This window comes from Micromys minutus, assembly GCF_963924665.1.
Source record: "Micromys minutus genome assembly, chromosome: 6".
NCBI lineage: Eukaryota > Metazoa > Chordata > Mammalia > Rodentia > Muridae > Micromys > Micromys minutus.
Window position 1 is genome coordinate 51,564,181 of NC_137975.1, and position 15,554 is coordinate 51,579,734.

The 15,554-nt window shown below is 43.7% G+C and overlaps 1 pseudogene across 1 annotated transcript; it reads left to right on the top strand.

Moving 5' to 3' along the window:
- The first annotated feature begins 771 nt into the window (after positions 1 to 771).
- On the top strand, positions 772 to 15,052 carry LOC308422004 (large ribosomal subunit protein eL32-like; annotated as a pseudogene). The gene is made up of 2 exons: positions 772 to 1,188; positions 15,038 to 15,052. The product of its transcript is annotated as a large ribosomal subunit protein eL32-like (transcript).
- Positions 15,053 to 15,554: the final 502 nt, after the last annotated feature.

Genomic DNA, 15,554 nt, shown 5'->3' on the forward strand with positions numbered 1-15,554 from the left:
TTTCTCCAGTAACGTGTAGCATACAAGGTGGGGCTCCCACAAATTTCCAATAACATTTTAATTACAGAACAAAAAAAATTATAAATGAATCGATTTACTGATCCTATTAGTGGGGACATCAGAGAGATGAGCTACATACAGCAATAGGGGAGGAAATCTCTGATGAATTTCAGATATAATGTAATTCTGACTTTTAGGGTTGGTGAAACCTAGAGGCATGCTAAGCTAAGTCCTGCAGTTGAAAAATTCCTATAGTAGAATATTAGGCCAGATACAAAATTTAAGGCAAATGTCAATGGTCTACTCTTAGTGGCTCCCACAATAAAGCGTGATCTGAGAAGAATCCTCTGGTGGTGGTCGTCTTTCCTCACTGGTCGAGGAGCACGCCGCAAACAATGAATTTGTTTTCTACCAAAAAGATGCCAGCTAGATAGTAATCATATGAATTTCCAGGCAGCATATAATGTCATGTCTCCATCCAGGATCTGTTGATATACAGTTTAGATTTCATTCTTTGGGCCAGCAATCAGAGTTTAATAGTTTCAATTCCTGGTTATACTAGCTGCTGATTATGAGGAAAAAGCTCATTCCCAGTGAACTCCAAGCCTGCTGATATCTAACTCTCAGTTCCAAGAGAAACCCGGCTCATGGTACCTTTTAGCATACCAAAGTGCGTGCTGGCCTGCAGGCTCTCAGAATCAGAAGTACCGGTTACAGCTTCTTCCTCAGCGGTGCTGCCTGCGAGGTGGCTGCCATCTATTTTGTGGCATCATGGCTGCCCTCCAGCTTCTGGTGAAGCCCAAGATCATCAAAAAGAGGACCAAGAGGTTCATCAGGCACCAGTCAGACAATATGTGCAAATCAAGCAAAGCTAACACAATCCCAGAGGCATCAACAACAGGGTGTGAAGAAGATTCAAGGGCCAGATTCCAATGCCCAACTTCGGTTACAGGAGCAACAACAACAACAACAACAACAACGAAACAAGCACATGCTGCCTAGCGGCTTCTAGAAGTTTCCAGTCCACAAGGTCAAGGAGCTGGAAGTTCCTCTGATGTGCAACAAATCTTACTGTGCGGAGATCGCTCACAATGTGTCCTCTAAGAACCAAAAAGAGCAGCATATCTGGCCATCAGGGTCACCAATTCTAACACCAGGCTAATGACGAAGAAAATGACTAGATGGCTTGTTTGCATGTTTTGTGTTCGAATAAAACCACAAAACTGCAAAAACCCTAAACCAACCCAACCAAAACCAACACAAACCAACAAAACAAAACAACAACAACCAAGTACCTATTTCAGAGCCCAAGCTGGCATGAAGGCTCCTCTCAGACTTCTTACCTGCCCTCTATCTTAAGCTTGTCCAGCTCATGGGGTTTTCCTTCTCCTAGCTTCTCATTTCTATATAAGCCTGCTATTAGGCCATGTGGTCCTCTTGTCCCCTTCTCTTGTCCCTTTCTCTTTGTCCTTCTCTCTTACCATACCCTCATAAACCGAGAGCATTATTGAGCTAAGGCGATCAAAGACCCATATCATATCATCATATCTAGACCCAATGTCACAAACAAAAGCACACCAGAGGGGCTGAAGAGATGGCTCAGTGGTTAAGAGAACTGACTCCTCTTCCAGAAATCCTGAGTTCAATTCCCAGCAACCACTTGGTGGCTCACAACCATCTGTAATAGGATCTAACGCCCTCTTCTGGTGTGTCTAACAAGCTACAGTATATTCACATAAAATAAATAATTCTTTTATTATTATTATTATTATTATTATTATTATTAAGCACACTGGAAACTGAAGTAGTAAGAATTAGGTCCAATAAGAGATGTCCCACCCAACTTTGGAAGTGCATGCCTGCAATTATAGTTCTTAAGAATTACAAGCTGAAGACCATCTAGACTACCCAGAGACTCTCAAAGAAACAGACAAAAGGGGAAGGGATCAGGAAAGGGTTTCCCATGGTGTTGGGCCATCATTGTGACCTGTATTAGTTATCTACTTTGCATTTGTACAAGGTCTGTCCTTTGCCCTTCTTACCACTGAGTCCATATATTCAGCAGATAGGCTCTCCTGAAACTTAAACAGGGTTAGCATATGACCCAGCAATTCTGTTTCCAGATATATCTAAAGAAACTGAAAAGAGAGACTTAAGCAAATATCTCTGTGTATATGCCTCTGGTTGTAACTCCCTTTTCTCCAGAAACCTTATAGGGTGGTAATTGTCCCTGTTTGAGAAGTGAGGGGTATAGCTTCAGCAACATTAGTAAAAACCTCTGACTCAGGGTCCAACCTGCATCTTAGGCAAATGTCCCAAGTTCCAAGAGCAAAGCTGTGCTTCCTGAAAAGCCAGATCCCAATAGGAGTTGATTTTTCAGATGATGGATCAACACTCTGTAAATATTAGTATCAGAGTGTTATGGAGTGATGGGTCTCCCACAGTCTTGTGTGTTTGGACACTTTGTCCCCAGATACTTCTGGTGTTGAGAGGTTCCAGAACCTTTGGGATGTAGTGGGTTGGTCTGATGCTGCTTGTATTCAAATGCTAAGATGTGGCTGCTCCAGGATGAGCAAACCCTCAGGTACACCAGCTTTTCTTGTGCAAACCTTGTTCCTTAATTTAAATCTATTGCTTGAATAAAAATGGCTACAACCAATTATTGAAGGGAATAGAAATAGGTGAGTTGTCAGTTACCTGGTTGGGAGTTCCAGCTAAGGAGGAGAGAGGAGAGAGGAAGAGAAGTTTACAGAAGAGAGGAGGAAGCTGCCGTGAGAGTGTAAGGGTCTGAATATCACTGAAGGAAGACCCCAGACTCAGATAGTATGCAAAGATAAAGAGCGTTTATTCTGCAGTAACACCTAACATGCAAGGGTCACCACTGTGCAGAATGGCAAACTCCACAAAGACATTCAAGCCCCCTTTATAACAGAATTCCTTGACTGCTTCTGAGACAGTAACATACTTCTAAAACTTAGTGTACATTCCAAGGGGTTACAGAAACCATTAACTGAAGGTCATAAAGAAGATATACACCATAGGACCCCAGGTGTAAAAACAGGAGATAAGATATTTACTGGGTTTGTCTCAACAAAACTTCAAGGACAGCTTAGTTTTTTTTTCTATGACCCTCCAAGCTGTTAACAAATGGTGAAAATTAAGCCAGATGATCGCTCCTAGTGTATATGCACATAGGCATTCTCTGTCGTAACTGCTTATTCAATTTATGATCTGGATTTATGTGCAAACTCTCAGTGAGCTTTTTACCATGTGAGAGTCATACAAATACTGAGAACAAAGGGCTGAGGTAAGGCTGCTTTCTCTAGCCTCCTGCTGTGTCACTCTGAGATGCTAACTGGAGGCTGTAGCCTCCAGTCTCAAAGAGACTTAGACAGGTGGATAGGCTGTGAAAGCAAAGTCTTTTAGCAAGTGGCTTGTGGCCTAATTTCTGGGTAGAGATAAAATGAGATATGAAAAAGGAACTTCTTAAGAGGAGATGAACCATGAGCACATGGCCAGAAGAAACAGCAAGTATTTGGGGTCCACCACGGGGGAGGAGCCAGTCCAGAAGTTAGAAAGTAGAATAGGGGTTACCCTCAGCAATTGTCAAAGCCAAATAAAAGTACCACAGTCTGAGTCTCATTCATCTGTGAGCTAAATGCTAATACGTTTAAATTGGGTAAGTACAGCGGGACACAGCCTAGCTGGGGATGTAGACCACTAGGAATGGTCTGTTCTCTGCTTTCTGATCTACCAAGCTATGAGGAATCCCATGGAGCTGTTCCATCATAAGAAACCGAAACTCCTCTCTACCACAAGCTGGATTAAATAAAACCTTCTTCTCATAAGTTGTTTCTGTGAAACAGTTAGTGGCAGACAAGGATAATAATTAAGATCCACGGTAAGATGATCATTTATTAAACCCCTGTCCACTCCTCTCCCGTTGTGAGTACAAGCTGTGTAGATCTTGTTATCTTTCCCATCAGAGCACAGAAGGGTACGGATGAAATGTTAAGTCCCCACTTTGTTTGGTTGTCGATTTTGAACTGTAAGTTCCCGGACCAAAAGTTGTCTTTTTAAAGTATTGTTTTAGGTACTTTCTCATTATGTAGATAAAATGCTTTGGCAAAACCAACTTAAGAAAGGAAGGGTTTACTTGAGTGTAGTTCCTGGGGGAATACAGTCCATCTTGGGGAGGAAGGGGATGTGGCAGGAGGAAGGGAGGAATTTGTGTTAGGATCAGGTAGACTGCAGGAAGAGGAAAGTGAGCAGGATGTCAGCTGGGCTATACAGCCTCAGGGTCTGTTTCCAGTGATTCACTTCCTCAGCTGGGGCTCTGCCTCCTAAAGGGTCCACAGCCTTTCCAAACAGTGACACCAGCAGGGGACCAAGAGCTCAAACAGGTGAGCTATTTGGAAAATTTCTCCTTTTTGGTTGTTTAAATGAGAAACCACCAGTATAGGCTCAGGAATTTGACTGTTTTGGTTCCTGGGGCACTGTTTAGGAAGGATTAGAAGGTGTGGCTTTGTTTGGGGGAGATGTGTCATTGGGGATGGGCTTTGAGGCCCAGTCAATCACTCCCTCTGCCTCCTCTGATGAATCAGAAGCTTACCACTACAGCTCCAGGACATGCCCACATGCTTGCTGCTGTGTGTCTGACTGTGTGTATGTATGTGTGTGTGTGTGTGCGTGTCTCTCTGTGTGTGTCTGTGTATGAATTGAATGTATGTTATGTATATGTATGTCTGTTTATGTGTGTGTGTATATGTGTGTCTATGTATGTATGTATGTCTGTGTGTGTATGTATGTATGTTTCTCTGTGTGTATGTGTGTCTGTCTGTGTATGTATGTATGTTTATGTGTGTCTGTGTGTGTGTGTATGTATGTGTCTGTGTGTCTGTGTATGTGTCTGTGTGTGTGTATCTGTGTATGTGTGTGTATGTGTGTGTGTCTATGTGTCTGTGTGTGTCTATGTGTGTGTCTGTGTATATATAGAGTGTATATATGTGCAGCACCCAAACATGGCACCGGCTTCCCGCCAAGGACTCAGCAAACAGAGCTGTTGCCCAGCCAAGAGACTTAGAGCACATGAGCCACATACGTCATAGCCTGCTCTCGGGGCATACTAATGAGCTACTGGAGAGTGCACCAATCAGGGAGTGACACGAGTCTCCTGGGCATATATAAGCAATGCATTTCTCTCCCACGTAGAGATCCCCTGCTCAGAGTATTGTACAATAAAGGTTGTTCGCAGAAGAATCCTGTTGTTGCACGCCTATTCCTGCTGGCTGGACGTGGGGCACGACATGTATGTATATGTGTGTCTGTGTGTATATGTATGTATGTATGTGTCTCTGTGTGTGAGCATGTGTGTGTGTGTGTATGTGTGTGGTGTGTATATGTATGTATGTGTCTCTGTGTGTGAGCATGTGTGTGTGTGTGTGGCATGCCTACTGAAGCTTTGAGAGAGAGCACTGTGCTGCCCTGTTTGAGTATTTGATTATCCTGTTTGGTTTGATTCCTACTTAAGGGGAAAGTGGTCTTTGTGTATGTGTGCTTTTTTTTTTTTTTGAGGAAGCTTCCTGAATACAGTGATTGTATAAGGATTAGGGGTCCTTAAGTCATGTGTGGCAATTATGCATTCATTACCTTCTAGGACATTTAGGATATTGTGTTTCCTACCAACCAGAAAGTTGACTCAGGTCCTATTCTTCTGACCAGTAATTAAAGTACTACTGCCCAGTTCTTACACACACACACACACACACACACACACACACACACACACACACACACGAGGGAGGAGCCCAGGCTCAATGTCTTCCATGTAAAGCTCACCTTTGGAATCCTTAGTGCTCCCATGTTGAGATGGGAGGTGGAGGCAGGAGAATCCCTGGAATCTCTCTGGCCAGCTAATCTGATTGACATGCATGGTGAAGGGCAGAGACCCTGTCTCAAACAAGGTTCCAGGCAAGGACCAGCACTTGATGTTCTTCTCTAACTTTTATTTGTTCTTGGAATACATAAGCCTGGTCTCCCTCCTCCCCCTTTTCCTCCTGGCCTCCTTTCCTTCCTTTTGTCCTCCTTCTTCTCCTCCTCCTCCCTCCCTCCCTCCCCCACTCCCTCCCCCACCTTCATGCACAGGCACACACGTGGGCTACACACAAACTCTAGATGATTAGCTGTGAAAAGCCGAGAGGACATTTAGTGAACACACTGGCAAGGGAAACAAAGACCAGTAGCAACACAGTATCCAAGGATCTCAACATCACCTTTGCGGTTCTGACATGAATGGGAGGTTTAAAGGAAAGATGGACTAGGGCAGCAGACAGGTGTGTGTAATAAGCAGCCCTCATCCGGTGTGCTCTGCCGATCATTCTCTCCATTCTGGGTCTGCAAGGTGGCCTGAAGATGTTCTTTGTTATTGTGGTTTTCTTTTGTTTTCAAGAGAGGGTTTCTCTGTGCAGCCCTTGTTGTCCTGGAACTAGCTCTGTAGAGCAGGCTGGCCCAGAATTCACGGAGATCTGCCTGCCTCTGCCTCCCAAGTGCTGGGGTTAAAGGTGTGCACCACCACTGTCCGAGACCAGCTCGGGCAAACAACAGGGGTCCCCCAGGACCAGAGCAAGGATTGAAAGAAGTAAGGCAAGTTAGTTAAAATTGCAACTTGACTTCGGCTGGACTTGAGGCCGAAACCTCTTGGCTGAAGTGAAGCTTGGTTTAATCGGTGCTCTTTTAAATCATTTTAATTACAAGCAAAAAGGCAACATCAGTTCTGAGACTGGGAACAAGCGAGATAACAACCAAAGATCCCGTAAACATATTATTGGAGGTGAGGTGAAAAGGTCAGAGACAAAAATGGATACTGCTGTGCCTACATCCTGAAATCCACCCAGTTTGAGCTGCATTCCTAAGGGCTATACCTGGAGCTTACTTCCCTATGCCACTTTCTTAAGAGCCCCGCCCCAAACTTCAGATGTAGATGTACTTCCCCATAACCTTATCTTTGGGGCTCTGCCTAGAGCTATAGATGCAAATGTGCATAATACTAGCCCTTTCAGGGCGTAGCACAGAAGCCAGATTCCTGCCTTGGCTAGCTTCCAGAAGTCCTGGAATGTTATATTAATATTAATATTACCCTGCCACCAACTGTCCTGAGGCACCAAAAATGCTCTCCACACACCACCATGTATGAAGATGTTCTAATTGCTCGAAGGAACAGGGGATTTTTCTGGAGGGGAACGCTCATGCTCCAAGGGCCAGCAGAATGGATGATTATCCTTATTTTTGGGTGCTCCATCTTATAAGGCACCACTGTTCCTGAAATCCAAGGTGGCTGCAGGTTTAGGAAGCAATTTATCTTTGTGTCTTCATCTTGAAAGGAAGATGAGACAGGTCAAGCAGATACTTCTTTAAATATATTTTATTAGATTTATTCAATTATTTTGTGCGTGAGTGCTTTGCCTGCGTGAATGTTTGGTGTCTGAGAAGGTCAGAGGAAGATATGGGATTTCCTGGAATTGGAGTTGCAGAAGGTTGTAAACCATCATATGGGTGCTGGGAGTTGAGGCTGGACCCTCTACAAGAGCAACAAGTGCTCTTAACTGCTGAGCCATCTCTCTAGCCACCCACCCCAGGCAAAGACCCCAGCGATGACCACGCCCATGCAAAGCCAAGAGTCTGAAACAAAGCAGAGGAGTTGAGGCACTTAAATTCACAGTAGCAAATTCATGTACAGGAAGCTTGGGCAGCTTCTTTGCCATACATTAAAAAAAAAAAAAAAAAGACATTTTAGGAATTGTGTTAAAAAAGAAAGCAAGCATTTGCAGGCTACTTCAGGGACAGAACGACTCTGGTTGAAGTGATCTGACTAGTGTTGTGATGGTTTATGTATGCTTGGCCTAGGGTATGGCCCATTAGGAAGTGTGGGCTTGTTGGAGTAGGTGTGTCACTGTGTGTGTGGGATTTAATACCCTTATCCTAGCTGACTTCAGATGACGATGTAGAACTCTCAGCTCCTCCTGTCCCATGCCTGCCTGGATGCTGCCATGTTTTCACCTTGATGATAATGGACTGAATCTCTGAGCTTTGAACTAACCCCAATTAATGTTGTCCTTCTAAAAGTTGCCTTGGTCACGTGTCTGCTCACGGCAGTAAAACCCTAAGTAAGACAAATGTTATAAATAAGAAAGGGACATTAGAAGACAACACTACTGAAAGTCCAGTAGAGGCTGTATCAACTGCAATTACCACGTGCTTCCATGTTGGATGAATTTTATGACGATAGACCTTTTATCTTAAAAAGTAGCATAAATATGTATTGTTTCTGATAAATTTTCAATGATCAAAAAGCCTTTCAGCAAATAGCTAATCCAACAGTGGCTATCTTGAATGGAAGCTTCAAAATCTGACAGACGCTCAGTCCACAAGGCTGGATGTCTCGGCTTCCCTTTTCCACATCTGTTTACATGCTTGCAACAGGAAGTGTTGCCAAGATTAAAGGCGTGTCTTCCTGCCTCAAGATCCAGACTAAAGGCATATGTCTTTCTTTTTCTAAAAAGATTTATTTTATTTTATTTTATATGAGTACACTGTCGCTTTCTTCAGACCCACCAGAAGAAGGCGCGGGATCCCATTACAGATAGTTATGAGCCACCATGTGACTCTTGACCACTGAGCCATCTCTCCAGCCCTATTATTTATTTACTTTTAATTTGAAGAAATTTTACAAAACTGAAAAGGTTTATGGAGCAGCTAGTGTTTCTCTAACCTCGGCCCGTTTTGGAGGCTGTATCAGAAAGCACAGCCATGTTCCCACCTGCCTCTTCCTCACAGCACTCACTAATTCATGCTTCTTTCTTCTTGTTCCTGATCCCTCTCGGGTTCCTCAGCTTCCACCCATTAGAGGCAGCCACAAGTTTCCCTTTAGTTTTCTGTATTTGTTTTGAGACTGCCTTAAAACCCCTACTCTCCTGACTCAGTTATTAGACAGCTGGGCTTACACAAGGAAGCCCTCTTTCCAGGGAGACCTTACCCACTGCATGTCTGATTGCAACAAAATTCTGTCTCATCAACGTCCCTTCAACTTCTTGGCTGTGGCTATAAAGCAAAGGTGCTTCATGAAATTCAGGATGAGGTAACTCGGAGATATGCACAGGAGGTTGCAGATTGGCAGACAGGTTCCAGGCACTCAATGAGGATTCTGTGCTCTTGGCGCCGATTTGCTAAGACTGTCTATGTCCAGCAGATGGCGCCAAACAACTGGCTGCTGTTCTTTGGCATTCCCTGTCAGGGAAAATCCAAGTTGAACCTATGCAAGGTCAGCATTTTTAAGGAAAGCGCTCTTTGTCAGACTAAGGCCTTTTAATTTGCTCCATTGTAATAGTACATATGTATCAAAATTAAACACAGACACACACACAAGAAAATGGCCTCTCTCACTGGGACTCAGGAAGTACGTCAGTAAGTAGCACCCTAATACAGACAATAGGGAACTCCCGTGATTGTGCATACATGTGTGTACTCATGCATTTTGAGTCTACACATATATAGAAGTGTATGTGTGAGTGTGAATATGTGTACATATGTGCATGTATGTACAAATATATGTGCAGGTGTGGGTTTATGTATAGTGTCTGCATGTTTATTTATGAGTAGGTGCCTGTGATCACATATGAGTGAGCTCATGTTGTATGTGCAAGTGCATGTGTATGATTGTGATAAATATGAGTATATGTGTGCATATGTCTATGTGTATATCCATGTGTGACTATATACTTGGAAGTTTTTACTTTTGAGGGAAATTAAAAATGAAATAGATGAGAAAGGGAAGGTTTGACATATATTTTTAGAAAGCATTTTTTTAAAGATTTATTTTATTTATATGATTACACTGTAGCTGTCTTCAGACACACCAGAAGAGGGCATCAGATCCCATTACATATGGCTGTGAGCCACCATGTGGTTGATGGAAATTGAACTCAGGACCTCTGGAAGAGCAGTCAGTGCTCTTAACCACTGAGCCATCTCTCCAGCCCAAGTTTAATGTATTTTTAAATGGCAAAGGTTCAATCATTTACCGCTCTAAGTCAGCAGAACCTGGAAGAACAGAGCCTAAAAGAACGGAGATAGACTAATGTCTCAGGCAGAGCATCAGACAATCTATCCTCTGAGAGCTAAGAAAGGTCACATGAAGCACTTTACAACCACAAGGACAGGCAGCGCGTGGTAGAAACCTGTTTGTTGATGCAGGTATCTAAACAAACAGCAATAGCCAGCTGAGATGAATATTCTGAACTGAACTCTCTCCTAGCCCCCGGACTCAGGAAGGATATGAAAACACATTCCAGGAGCAAGTCTGTGTTTGGAAGATACAGGCCACAAGACTCTATCTAGTCTTGCTTTCTTCAAGTTTTCTCACAAGCATTCAGAATTCTTCTCACTGAACTCCATTCTTGGACTGTGTTCTGGCATGCAATACTTAGAAAAACTTCCAAAGAGAGTTAAAATATTGGAGGTATGTGTGTGTGTGTGTGTGTGTGTGTGTGTGTGTGTGTTAGAGAGAGAGAGAGAGTTCAGTGGATATGAGAACCAGACCTTGATATAAAAGCATTCATTAAAAGTCCCAAAGAAATTACTCAAACCTGTTTTTTTTCCAGTCATCTTGGATGAATATTGTATAAATGGAAGATTTGGGGGTGGGTGGGGATCCAGTTCATTCAGGGTTTGTCCTGTGTAGTTATTTATTTCAAGAGATTCAAATCCAGCGCTCCTAGAGTCTGGGACTGGCCGCACTGACAGGGGGCCTGCTAAAGAAGGTGGGCTGGGACAGGAAACTCACTGCTGAGTTCAAATAGCCAACATGAGCTCACATTCCCTTTCTGAAGCGTTTATGAGCTCTCATTAAAATAAAGTCTGTGCCTCAGGAGCTGCAGTACACTCAGAAGAGAGGCAGGGGGATCAGAGTCACTGGCCTGGGCTGCCTAGTTTAGAAGCAAATTCTGGGGACTGGGGGTGGAGTGAGTGCTTACCCTGCAAGAAGCCCTGGAAGACACACACACACACACACACACACACTTACACACACACTTCAATGTCCTATATCATATGAGACATTTCAGAGAGAAAGCAAAAAAACGTGCACCAGGAGGCAGTGCCTTTGGAGCATTGGCAAAGGCAATGGCTGTCACGTCACACTGGACCTAAGCTTCCATCCTCCCACCATTTCAGTTACCCCAAAACGAAAAGGCCCATCCTGCCAGGAAATCCGGTGTCTTACACAAGGAACAGCACCTGGTGACTAGATTGGGTGTAGTTATAAATTTGTAAGAGAGGAACAGTCTTTACCTGGATTCTTCCTATTAATAATTTTAAGAATCACCAGACCATGAAAGATTTCCTGGTAAATCGGTGACTCCAGTTTATGTCCTAAAGACTCACCAGCTGCTTTTAAAGATACAGGTTCTCAACCCAGTGTGAGGCACATGCCTGCAATCCTGGCACTTGAGGAGCTGAGACAGGGGGATAGCTGGAGTTCAGCAGTTCAGGACCAGTCTAGGAAATGTTGGGAGACCTCCATCTTAAACAAAGAAATAAAAGGTTCTAATTCTAGACATTGTGAGTCAAAACAAGATGACATTTTAAGCAGTAACTTCAGGGGCTTAAGATGCAGAAGACAGAAAGACGTGTTTTTTTTGTTGTTTGTCCAGCCTGGCCTGGAAGTTTGGATTTCCTGTCTTAACTCTCCCCAGAGCTAGAATCAGTATGTGTACTATGCAAGGCCAGAGGTCTCACAGAGAAATCTTACCCTAAGCAAAGGCTGGCCACTGGAGAGGCCTTCATACTCAGTGTTCGTTCATTCATTCATTCATTCATTCATTCATTCATTCACTCATTCATCCTTGAGCTTATTAGTTCAACACCAATTTCTGTGCCCTATTGTTGTGACACCAGACATGGTACATATAAGGCAGACTCAATTCTTGCCTAGCAGGACACACACATGCACACACACTGTGGCATATATATGACCGTATATATGTACATAGAGCATATCTTGTCACATATTATGTGAATAATTATAATGTTAGAAGGCAGGTACAGTATAGACATATATACATACATACATACATACATACATACATACATACATACATACATATATACATACATACATACACAATGTTGCAGGGATGCGTTTGCTTATTGGTACATTTTCATTATTTTTCTTTCAGGCTCAGTCTCCTGCAGCGTAGGCAGGCTTCGAGGCTTGCTCTGTAATGGAGAGGATGACTTTGAACTCTCCACCCTCCTGCCTTCACTTGTCCAGCATTGGTTTCAGAATTCGCCCTGCCCGGTGCTGTGGGTCGTCTGAAGGATGTCACGTGAAGGCAGACTGGGCCGAGGGAGGAGCGACTGGCCCGTGGCTGCGGTGAGATGCTGTCTGGGCTGACTTCTGAGTGAGCAGTAAATTAGTGGAGACCACGGAGAAGAATTAGCTTTTCGTTTTACTTCCAAAGCATGAGCAGGGTTAATATTCTTTAGCCTCCACTAAAGATAGCCAGGCAGCAAAGCCAGGTTAGGGATTACAGCTCCAATCTCATTAAGTAGGGTCAGAGGAGAAATGAAGGAGGAGAAGCCTGACTCAGCAAAACCAACTTGCTTTACAAAGTATGTCCTGCTATGTGCATGAGTGTTTAACCTGCACGTATGAACCCATCGAGGTCACAGAGAGCATGAGGTCCCCTGGATCCGGAACATTTGGGTGCTGGAAACTATAGCTGAGTCCTCGTCAAGAGCAGGAAGTGCTCTTAACTGCTGAACAAGCCTGTGGTCCCCCCATGCTTCCTTTTGGCTTAAAAGAGTCCATTTGGTGTTGGTACCAAAAGGCAAATTTGGGGGGCTCAGTAGATGGTTCCATGGCTGGTTTCTAGTACCCACATGGTCTCTGGACCTTGGCTCTCTGCTTCATGAAGAGGAAGGTTTTCCAATGCCCAGAAAAGCCATGATGCCCCTTCATCTGTAATTGACTCTGAAGACTTACTTCACACTTATCCTCAGAGCCACACAGGAGGCAGTCACTCTGTGGAAAAGCCAGGGTCTCATTCTATAACCCAAGGTGTCCTAGAACCCGAGATCCTCCTGCCTCAGCCTCCTGCTTCTGCTGGGATTATACACACACACACACACGTACCCATGCACGCACACATCTATTTTATTTTTTTAAGTCAAAGACTTAAAAACACTGAAGAAGGCCCTGCACCTTCAATATTTGGCTTCCAAAGTTATCCTGATGTCAACTCCCGGATGGAGGACGAAATGTGCAGAGGAGAGAGCAGAGAAGGCTCACCCAAGACCACACCACACCACAGGAAACATATGTTCCAGCAGTTTGCCTGCACACTGGGACGAGAGCACAGCACTCAACTTTGACAGTTCGTTACTTGCCTGGCACAGTTTCCCTCCTTCCATGCTTCTGATTCTTCCCGAGTCTCTGTTCTCTGTCCTGTAACATGACCCAACAAAAATACTCTCCAGAGAGGGTGTGGGACTGACTGATGTCTTTGTCTGTGTGGGAAGCTATCACAAAGTACCACAGGCTGGGTAGTTTATAAACAACAGTGTTATTTCTCAGAATTCTGGAGGCCAAGGAGCCCGAGATCACGTCATTGGCAGGCTTGGTGAGTTGATGATGTCTTCTTACTGTGCGTTCACGTGGTGAAGGGCAAAGAGTTCCCTTGAGGATCTTTTACTGAGATACTAGTCCCATTCAGGAGGGCTCCACACTTAGGATCTGACCAACTTTAAAAGCAAAGATCTCATCTCCGTAGAGTCACAATGGTAATTTTTTTGTGGGGGTGAGCACAAATGATTAGAACATACAAATTGATACATGTACAGTAAGTAGCTGACACTCGGTAGTTGATTACCTATTGATCATGTTTGATTATAAACTTCATCAGCTATATCCCAGAGGGATCCAGTATGTTGGTTTGGCTTCAAGTGCCATCTTGGAATGTGTTATATATGGTTTGTTTACAATTCTCAGCTGGAAAGGTTTAAAAGTCAGCCTGTTCCCTCACCCTAAAACTGAGATGAACTAGGGCTAGATCTAGGTCTTTCCATCCTGGTTGAGCATTCTGTCACCAGGAATGACGTAGCTGCATTCCTACATCCGAGTCTTCATATGGTGGTCTTGATTCTCATTCCTGTGTTTGCCTCTTAGTTTAAATCCAAAGAAGATGAACAAAGCCTAAACAACTTCTGTGCTCCATCCTCACGGTATCTTATTTAGGGTTTTAATTGCTGATAAAACACCATGACCCAGAGCAACTTGGAAACGAAAGCATTTATTTTATTTTATTTTTCCAGGTAACAGCCCATCATTGATGGAAGTCGGGGAAGGACCTTCAGGCAGGAACCGAGGCAGAGACCGTGGAGGAGTAGGTGCTGCTTACTGGCCTGCCCCTTGTGACTTGTTCAGCCTTCTTTGTTTTACCATGCAGGATCACCTGCCCAGGGATAGCATCCCTTCTGTGGCATGGGCCTGTCCACATCAATCACTTAGTAAAAACAAAAACATAAAACCAAAACAACAACAACATCAACAACACACTGATCCCGCAGACTAGCCTACAGGCAATCTGATGGGGCGTTTTCTCAATTGCGATACCTCTTTCCAAATAACTCTAGCTTGTGTAAAGTTAACAAAGACCAACCAGCACAGCTGGTGCCTGTTAAAATAAATAAAAATTTAAGAGCGGCTGTATGGATATCTGTGGTTACCAAACCGGTTAAGATTTGAGTGTAGCAGCACCATTTTCTGATTCTTCTATCCGGATGCCCAAGCCCAAGGCAACCCACCGTCAGTTTCCTTTCCTGAGCAGCAGATGGCACTGTCCACAAACCTAAACACTTTCAAGTCCTTCCCAAGGCTCCTGAAGAGCCTGAGCCTTGTGCATCAGGCACAGTGTGCAGTTTATGGTGGCAAAAACCAGAGGGCCACCATGGAGATAACTTTCTCGCTTTTCTGTGTTCACAGCTGCAGCACATTTGAGGGTTTTCAGCATCAGGCTACATGACTAAGCTGTGGTTATAAAATGCAAAAAGAAGTGATGTATACAACTTCTAGATTTGACCTTACAATAATGACAACAACAACAAGCAGCAACAACCAACAACAACAAACAATAACAAGAACCAACCAACCAACAACAACATCAAACAACAACAACCAGCAACATCAACAACTAACAATAACAACCAGCAACAACAAACAATAACAACAACCAACCAACAAACAACAAAACCCAGCAACAACAAACAATAACAACAACCAACCAACAAACAACAAAACCCAGCAACAACAAACAATAACAACAACCAACCAACAAACAACAAAACCCAGCAACAACAAACAATAACAACAACCAACCAACAAACAACAAAACCCAGCAACAACAAACAATAACAACAACCAACCAACAAACAACAAAACCCAGCAACAACAAACAATAACAACCAACCAACAAACAACAAAACCCAGCAACAACAAACAA